The following is a 10089-nucleotide window of genomic DNA, read 5'->3' on the forward strand; positions in this document are numbered from 1 at the left end:
GTGCTTACGTCTTTATAATTACTAATTTCAAAATGGATTGTTTTTTTTTTGTTCAATTGTATATTACGAAACTAAAAAAATTATATTGCATGCGTTTGTATTTTTAATTTAAAACAATGATAACTTCATTGATGAGAATCAAAATGTCATACATTCTTTAAGCTAAACTAGATAGATGTTACGTGTCAAGTCACGTATCTTAATTTTATTTTAGTTTTTATTTTTTTTTAATATCATAATCTTAATTTTATTTTAGTTTTTACTTTTTTTTTATATCATAATTTTAAAATTAATAACATTCAATGTAGTGATAATCATTGAAATTTGAAAACATAATAGTGATTTAAATAAAAATAAAATAAACCAAAAATTTCTCATAATTTCTCATAAACCAAAAATTCTTATATAGCCATATTTTATATAAAATAAATGTGGAGCCAAATAATTATAACCTGATCGAGCTAGAAAAAACAAATGAAAAATTCTTTAGCAATATATATATAATATATAAATAGTAGTAAATTCTTATTTAGAATAAAATCCAACTAAATAACATAAGTATATTTAGAAAACCTAATCGTAGATGTATAACAACGAAAACCTAATCGTATTTTTTTTTTTTTTTGGATGTAATGAGATTTATTTTATTATATATAAATAAAAAGTGACCCATAAATTTCTCATAAACCATTTTATTTTTAATAATAAACTATTTTATTTTTAATATAAATAAAAAGTCACCCATGAATTTCTCATAAACTAATATAGGCACACTTTATATAGAATAGATATCTCAAAAAAAAAAAAAAACGAGAGATATTATGGAAGCAAGTTATTCGTCAACCAATAAAGTATGCTTACCCAACCCATGTACAACTACAATGACAGACTAACAAATATGGATTAAGGACACCCTTAAAAATTGGACAATAAGTTTATGAGGAATTTTTATTTTTATAGTTTTTAAAGTATAAGTTTGCAAAATTATATATATTTTTAAAAAGATATTTGGGTTTTTTTTTTTTTTCTAGTTTTAATAAAAAAAAGTAACAATATTATAAAAATACTTTCAGCTGGCCAAATAAATAAATATACAACCTAAATAAAAAAAATTATACAAATACCACTTACACACACCTTTAACCCAGGATCTATGCTTTCAGGGCAACTATCACGCAACCATAGTGCAACTATGCAACAACCCAACACAACCAAAACGAAAATTCAACCAGAAAGAGAACCACCATTAATTCTGGCGACTTCACTTGAGACGATGACCAGAATCAATCAAAACAGGGACTGTTTCAAATTCATAAAAAAAAGTGTAGAAAAACTACTACGAAACTAAAATTCAACTGGAAATCTAGTTTAATTTGCATAAAACTAATGTCTTGACTTCAATTTTTAGATCCATGAAAGGTAGATCTCAAAAGGTTGAATTGGAGTTCCCAAATAATCCAACTCAAGTATAATCCAAAAAAATACATCAATACTATCGTAAAATATTTATTATGGTGTATTTTGTTGTTTTCTAAATTTCTAATGGTGAATTTGTTCATATTAAATCATAAAGAGACATGTAGTTAGAGTTACGTACGTGGAAACACTATTCTGATTTTTAATGTTTCACAACAGTTGCATAAACATTTTGCTAACAGTTATTTTGTCTGATTGAAACCTTCGTCTGATGCAACCTTCGGCCAACCATCTAGCAACCACCCAGAAACTTTCGTCTGATGTAACTTTCAGCCAACCACCCAGCAACCACCCAGAAACTTTCGTCTGATTGAAACCTTCGTCTGATGCAACCTTCGGCCAACCACCTAGCAACCACCCTGCAACCATCGTCTAATTGAAACCTTCGTCTGATGCAACCACCGTGCAACCACGCAGCCATGCAACAACCACTCTGCAGGATAAATATTAGAAATTCACCATTAGAAATTCAGAAAACAACAAAAATACATCAGGATAAACATTTTACTATAGTATTGATGTAATTTTTTTTGAATTATACTTGAGTTGGATTGTTTGGGAACTCCAGTTCAAATTTTTGAGATCTGCCTTTGATGGATCTAAAAATTGAAGTCAGGACATTAGTTTTATGCAAATTAAACTAGATTTATGGTTGAATTTTAGTTTCGTATTAGTTTTTCTACACTTTTTTTATGAATTCTAAACAACCTCTATTTTGATTTATTCTGGTCGTCTTCTTAGGTGAAGTCGCCAGAATTAATGGTCATTCTCTTTTTGGTTGAACTTTCGTTTTGGTTGCGTTGGGTTGTTGTATGGTTGTGCGATAGTTGCCCAGGAAGCATGGATCCTAGGTTGAAAGTGTGTGTAAGTGGTATTTGTGTAATTTTTTTTTATTTGGGTTGTATATTTATTTATTTAGGCAGCTGAAAGTATTTTTGTAATATTATTACTTTTTTTGGTTAAAACTAAAAAAACTGTTACGAAAATTATGAACAATACGCAAGTGCACGTAATCAAGTAGTAAACTCACGCAGGTGAGGTCGAAGTACAGGGAATTGAACTGAATACCACTAAATTAGACTTATGATTCTATTTGGTAGATAAATAATTTTGATAGATTTTGAAATAAAGAAAAACAAGAAAATTAAAGAAAGCAGTAAAGGTGTTTAATCAAGGATGAGAAATTAGGGAAAAGAATCCTGTTGATTTAATTACCTAATTGTTAATGCTAATTACTATTCTCTTTCTTAATGTGAATGACAGATTATAAAAATTAACCTAACTCTTTTCAGATCTTTTAGGTCCTAAATCACATGTTATCTAATCATCTCTGAGATAGATTAACATATAATCAGCTTTAAGCAATAATCTAAATGTCACAAAGGCTATGCAAATATATTCGTTTCACATCAAAACCTAGTTTATCCAATTTTAGCATTCTCAATTCTCACTTTTCAGATTTTGAATTGGGATCATAGAACATGTAAAAGGTGATCAATCTTAAACATGTAATTAAACACAAATATGGATAAATTCACAATCAAGAAAGGAGAAATAGCAATTATCATTAACCAAAAGTAATTTCAATCAACATTCATCATCTCCCCAAATAGGAGTTTATTTCATAAAATCCATAATAACATCCATAATCAGTTTGTTGAAGACCTTGGAAATTATTTAGGACTGTATGTTTTAGTATTTTCACTTGTCATTCCTACTTGCTATACGTTTAATAATTTCTGAATTGTGTACGAATTTATATTGAACCATGTTATTTTCTGTTATTAAATTGTAGTTTAATTTCGAATCTTCATTGTTGGTCTAACTTAGTTTGTTGTTCTAATGAGATAAATCCCTAATGGATTTTCATCATTAGACAAACATAATAGTGTTAGATCTCAAAAGATAAATTTTGCAAATGCGACGTCTAGCTGTTCATCAATTGATGACACCTTAGACTAGTATTTACAATATGAAACAAGAAGATTGTATAAATAAGATTACTTTGACTCTCGCTAATCGGAGTATCGTTGGATTCTTATTTAAAACAAAATTATCCTAATTACTCTTAGCTTATTCATTTCGAATTAGCTCAATAATATATCATTGGATGAATGGTCTATAAATCATTTCATGTCATTTTATATTTTCTCTTAAGATATTAAATGACGCATATGATTATATTTCTGAAATTCTATCCCAAATTGATATAAATCATCAATCTTAGAAATCTCCTACTTGTATGGGCAAATCAAACTTAGAGTTAGATTAGTAGTGGTGGTCCAAGAAAGAATTACTCATTATATAGTTACACTTTCACAAGTGTTTAATAACCATTTTTTTTCAATGGATTCAAACTGTATGAGTTTAGTATTCTGTGACCAGAATCCACTTGCATTATTCTAAAAACTCTTTAATGTAACTAAACCTAAGTCATCAAAAGATACAACCACATATTTTAAACCTATGGCATTTGTATCTTGTTCATAGTGGTTTTGACAAGATCAATCTCTGCAAAGAGTTAATATGCCTATATCCAATGAAAGTATAATCATCTCATTCGTAGATGGATGTACATTCAGGGGTGGATATGAGTTTTCATTGTATTCTTAAAACGATCACTCTAGATTTTACCTTATGCAAAATAAATTTGAAATGTTTGAAAAATTTCATGAATTTCTAGCAATGGTGAAAAACCATTAAGGTAAGTGGTTAAAGATCTTGCGAACTGATAGGGGTGGAGAAAAAGTTAGTAGATATGCAGTTCAAAGATCATTAATTTGATTTTTGAATTATATCCAAACTTACCTCCCCAGAAATTCAATTTGCATATTGATAATTAGTTACTAGTCGTTGCCTAAATCCTTCTATGGTAATATAATTTCAGAATGATGCAATGGTTGATTCATGGATGACCTAATCAAAATCTTTAGAAAAGCTAGAACTGCTAACCCTGGTTTGCATGTTTGTTAGCTATTCTAAGTGATTAGGGGTGGACCATCCCATAGTCATTAGATAAGAAAGTGTTTGTTTAAACAAATACTACTTTTCTAAGAAAATGACTAAGTCTGAAAATAAAGTAGCAAATAAAAGAGATATTTTTTTTCTTGATTCCATAAGTGTTCTATCATCTTATTCGTTACAAGATGATCCCACTGCCTCTGTTGTCTTGTCACAACCGAAGAGATCAATACCATTTAGTTTTCTTCGACATAATTCACGGTACCTTGTCGTAGTGGGAGAGTTCCTTGGAACTCACCTTCTTATGACTTGGGAGACACTAGTGATTAAAATCCATTGTGAGTTTAAGCAAGTAATGGATTGTCAAGATAAGAAAATAAGAAGAAAGCCAATAAGAACTATGGTTTAATCCATTCACATGGAGTAACCTAAAGTTTTCTATTACAAGGACATAAAAGGAAATTTTTGTTTATAAGTCCATTCAATGGACTTAACAAACTTCCTGTTCCTAGTATTATAGGTTTGAGTTTATCTAAACCTATGGCTTGTGGTATACCTGGTAATTACTTACTCCAATGCAAGCAACTTACTTTAGTAAGATGCTGAAGCATTTTCTTTCTAATGGCAATCTATAGAAGCTTCACAACTTCTTAGACATAGATTTTATTTATCTAAGGAAAAGTCTCAACTATTCCAGAAAAGATAAAGCCATGAAATAATTTCTTATATCAACAGTGAGAGGTCTTAGATATGCTTTTGTATGCCTTAGACCAGACACCTGCTGTTGAGTGGGAGTAATGAGTAGGTATCAGATTAATCCAGGAGAAGAACATTGGAAGACAATCAAGTAAATCTTAATATTAAGAAGAGGAACTATATGTTAGTCGATAAGGGTGTATTTAATACTCTTAGACTACACCACATCAGATTTCTAGACTTGCCTTTTGTGCTAGAAAGTCTGCTGATAAGATGGTGATTACTCTGGGGGTGGAGTAGTGATTTTGGAGAAGTGTAAAAACCTATCTGAAGTCTCTAAATCTACCAGAGAGAGACAGAATGCTAAAGTTGCAGGAAAGGTATTTATTCAATCTAAGGAAAGTTCTATACATTTATGGCACCGTTCCAACCTGTCTTAACTACTAGTGTTATTTCCTGATTAACCAAAAGTAGTTGCCAAAAGTATAGAATCCAGTATCCCAAGAGAGTAGACATATAGAGAGGAATTTCACATTATCAAGGATTTTGTGATTAAGGAAGAGTAATGGTGGAGAAGAGGTTGTGTTTAATTCAACCTGTCAGATCCTATTACGAGGAGTTTACTACTACTACACTTGATTTTTATATCAAGGTGTTGAGATTATTTGAAATGCACATTTTGTTTTATATTAGTGCAAGTGGGAGTTTGTTGGGTTTTGTGCCCTAAATAAAACTCATTTCAATATAATCAGATTTACTTATTAATAAAGATCAGAAATAACATTTTATGTTGCATGGTTCACATGATTTATTTCATGATTATATATACATAATGTATGAAATCTATTTAAGTCCAAAACATATGAATTTGTTAAAGATTATAGTGTTGTCAGTACAGTGGAATATAATCTTAATTATATGTTCGAAAGTTTATTCCCTGATTTGTCAGTTCACTGGATTTAAACTGACATGATAATCAGCGATAGGTATTCTTACACCTTGGAAAAGTGTTATGTCCTTTCTAGGACATTGGCAAAGTTTACCAGTATCGGATGTATGGAGTATACATCGGAAGGGACCGATATTGAACTTTGATTAGATATATTAAAATTTATCGTAATATCTATTCAATTCAATATCACCCGTTGATCCTAGATCAAATGATCTTAATCCTGATATAGTTAGGTTCGATCTCAAGAGTACTATACATGTTCTTTGATTTGTTAGTTAAGCCTACTTTTGGGTCAGGGTGATACGTACATTTTGGGAACATGATAGTATAATTGAGTGGGAGCGCTACCATAAATATGAGTCTATAACTTCTATAGGAATTTAGAAGTGAAACGATGATATCCTTCGAGCTTGGCTAAATAGAGATATGTAATGACCGCTCTAGTAATGTGGATTAGTAAAGGCAATTAGCACTAATTTATATTATTTTATTATTATTTATTAATTTATTTAATTGTGGACCCCAATATTTAGAAATAAATATTAGAGTTATAATTTCTCAATTTCGGAGATTTTATTAAACTCTAGGGGTATTATTTAGCTTATATGTGAAATATGTTAATTTTGTAATTTTTGCTCGGCGACAACGGAAAATGCGATGGATGGCTAGATTGATCACATGAGTAAGTTTAGAACCCTATTTCATAGTGGGGAATATTTTAGAGAAAATAAATTATCGGGATTGATCGGGGTTATGGGATTTGACCATTTTACCCCTAGTTTTAGAAATACCCTAGTTTTAAGTTAAGGGGCATTTTAGTCATTTTATTTGATTAAGAGATAGGTGGCTGCCCTAGGTGAATGACACCTAGCATGTTTATTTCAGCCATGAATTAACCTTATCCCTCATTTATCTCATTTTGTAAAAAAACAAAGAAAAGTCAAATAAGAAGAACTCTCTCTTCTTTCTCCTTTCCCTCTTCGAAACCAGCAAGGTTAAGGGAATTTTCTGCTGAATTTTGGAGTTTTCAGCTAAGGATTCAAGCTAGGTTCAAGTGGAGGTAAGCCCTATTGAAACCCTTCTTAGTTTTCAAGTTTTAAAGTTAGGTTGAATTGGTGATATTGTTAATTATGGGCTGTTAAGGTTTGAAGTACCTAGGGTTCGAATTCTAGGGTTGGTTTAAGTTGATTGAAGTCCCTAGTAGCTGATTTTATTGCTTGATGTTGGTTTTAAGCAAGCTTGAGTTTTGAAACTCAAGCTTTGAGCTTTAATGGCATAAACTGAATTATTGGTTTGTTCTGTGATTTGTTGGTTGGAAATGGATGTTTATGCATTGTATAGGTATACTGGAGAGTTTGGTAAAGTTTGGGATTGAATTGAATCAAGGGGGATGATTTTTGGTTCCCAGCAGTAGAACCGGAATTCCGGTTCTGGGTGGCCTGTACCAACCGGTCGACCGGTTGGTGACCCAGAACCGGGATGCCGGTTGGGAACCGGTCTGCCTGTTGGGGGATTTTCCAGAACCCTAGTTTTGGCCAATTTTGAGATATTTAGGGTATTTCCATGAGGTTTATCAATAGGGAAACTTTTAGTTTCAAGTTTTAAGTCCCGGAAAGTGATTTACCGAGTCACTCATCTGTATTACTATTATTGTGATTAGGGCATCCATCTAGCACGAGATTTCCGTTCAGGTTGGCCAGCATACTTGAATTCGGAAAACAGGTAAGAACTGTGTATAATGTGTGATATGAATATTCGAATGTGTGTATGTGTTAATATATATACATGCTTATTTGTTGTGATTCATACACTACCAACACTTGTACGGTTGCGGTACAGAGTGCATTGGTAAAGTGTATGATGTTTGGAAGTACATCATGGTGTTACCAGCACTTGTACGGAAAGGTACGAGGTGTCTGTGGTACAACACTTAACGGTACTCGAGGTGCGGTCCATACCCTACCTACACTAGTACGATGGTATACTGAGTGCATGTGGTACATGGTACATGGTCGTATCCTAGTTAGAACGTTCATACTCATCTGTTAAGCTCTGTAAATAGGTGTATGGGCGCCTATTTACAGGTCGGAAATTATATGATGTGTTATATGCATTTCTTACTGAGTCTGTTGACTCACAGTTTCTACTTTCATGTGTAGGTAAAGGAAAGGCTATGACTGAACAGGAGTGAACCCGAGCTCAGATGGGATTGTACATGTCAAGCGGCGCGACCTGGAGTGTTCGGTCTCGGGACATCTGGGAGTTGTATTTTGAAAGTCGTTGTGCGACCTAGAACTTGTGTATTTTGAAATGTATAATTTGAAAAGTAAATTTTACAAAGTTTGAAAACGGGATCCCGGGATTTGTAAATATTATATTATATTACATAGTTTAATATTTAAAGCAAAAGTTTTAATTTGACACGTTTTTCGAGAAATTTCTTTGATTAGCAAAGATTGCACAATAATTGAAAAAGCACTGTAGCGTGCCTTAGCATTAGGGCGTTACAAGATAAATGGTGGAGATCTCATTTCACTTCACTGAAATATCATTTATACGGAGCTAAGTGTTTTAAGGATAAAATACATTGAAGGTTTAACGGTAACTTAGTGCCTATTCAATGTAGATCATCTATTAGAGGGTCATTGGTCAAATTAGGATTATAACAATGGATAACTAATGACGTGTCTATATCATGGAACATATAGAGCATTCTATATGATTGAGAGTGCAATTTCAAGTTCTAAGTGTGGATTCAATGAGGAATTCATAAGTTAGGAAATTTACTTGGTAAATTTGGTTCGACTTATTGGAAGCTCGGTTATATAGACCCATGGTACCCGTACTAGTTGAGACCATACTGCTTGTAAGACTCAGTTAATTGATTTTGATTAATCAATTATAATTCTAAAGTTAGATTATGTCTACTTTATGAATTTTCACTAAGCAAGGGCGAAATTGTAAAGAAAAGATATTCTAGGTTTATTTATTAATTAAGATACTTTATATGTCTAAATTAATAAATATATTAAATAGAAATATTATTTAATAATTATTTTTAAGTTATTAAATAATTAGAATTGGCATTTAAAAGGTTAAATTGGAAAATTGGCATTTTTGAGAAAATAGGAATGAGAAATAACAAAATGGGAAAGTTGCAAAGTGAGACCCGATTTCTTTAATTGGCCGCCCACTATGCAAAGCCTTTTACCATTTTTATTTTTCCATTATTTTAATGCCATACAATTCTAACCTAAACCTAGAGGGCATTCTATAAATAGAAAGTGTTGACTTCAGGGAACTCATGAATTTGCACATTATTTCTTTCAGAAAAAGCCTAGCGGCCCCTCTCTCTCTCTCTCTCTCTCTCTCTCTCTCTCTCTCTCTCTCTCTCTCTCTCTCTCTCTCTCTCTCTCTCTCTTTTCCTCTCTTAAATTTCGAAAATCCTTGAGTGATAGAGTAGTGGCCACACACATCAAGTGGTACCTCAATCTGTTGGGTTTTATGCCCTAAATAAAACTCATTTCAATATAATCAGATTTACTTATTAATATAGATCAGAAATAACATTTAATGTTGCATGGTTCACATGATTTATTTCATGATTATATGTACATAATGTATAAATTCATCTGAAACCCTTTTCACATACTTGATCCTGTTTATTGTGTCGTCAACACATTGGAAAGTAAACATGACTATGTGAATAAAGTTTCCTAGATTTATCAGACACAGGGTTTTACTGATATGATAATCTACAACAGAGTTTACTTGCATTTGGATAAGTGCTATGTTCTTTCCAGAGCATTGGTTAAAGTAAAGCTCAGGTTGGATGCATGGAGTATGCATCGGAAGGGACCGATATTGAACTTTGACTTAGATTTATTAAACTTACCGTAATATCTATTCAAGTCAATATCGCCTAGTTGATCCTAGATCAAATGATCTTAATCCTGTTATGATTAGGCTCAATCTCTAGAGGCTATTCGTGTTCTTTGATTTGT

This window comes from Cannabis sativa, chromosome 2 (assembly GCF_029168945.1).
Source record: "Cannabis sativa cultivar Pink pepper isolate KNU-18-1 chromosome 2, ASM2916894v1, whole genome shotgun sequence".
NCBI classification, from domain to species: domain Eukaryota; kingdom Viridiplantae; phylum Streptophyta; class Magnoliopsida; order Rosales; family Cannabaceae; genus Cannabis; species Cannabis sativa.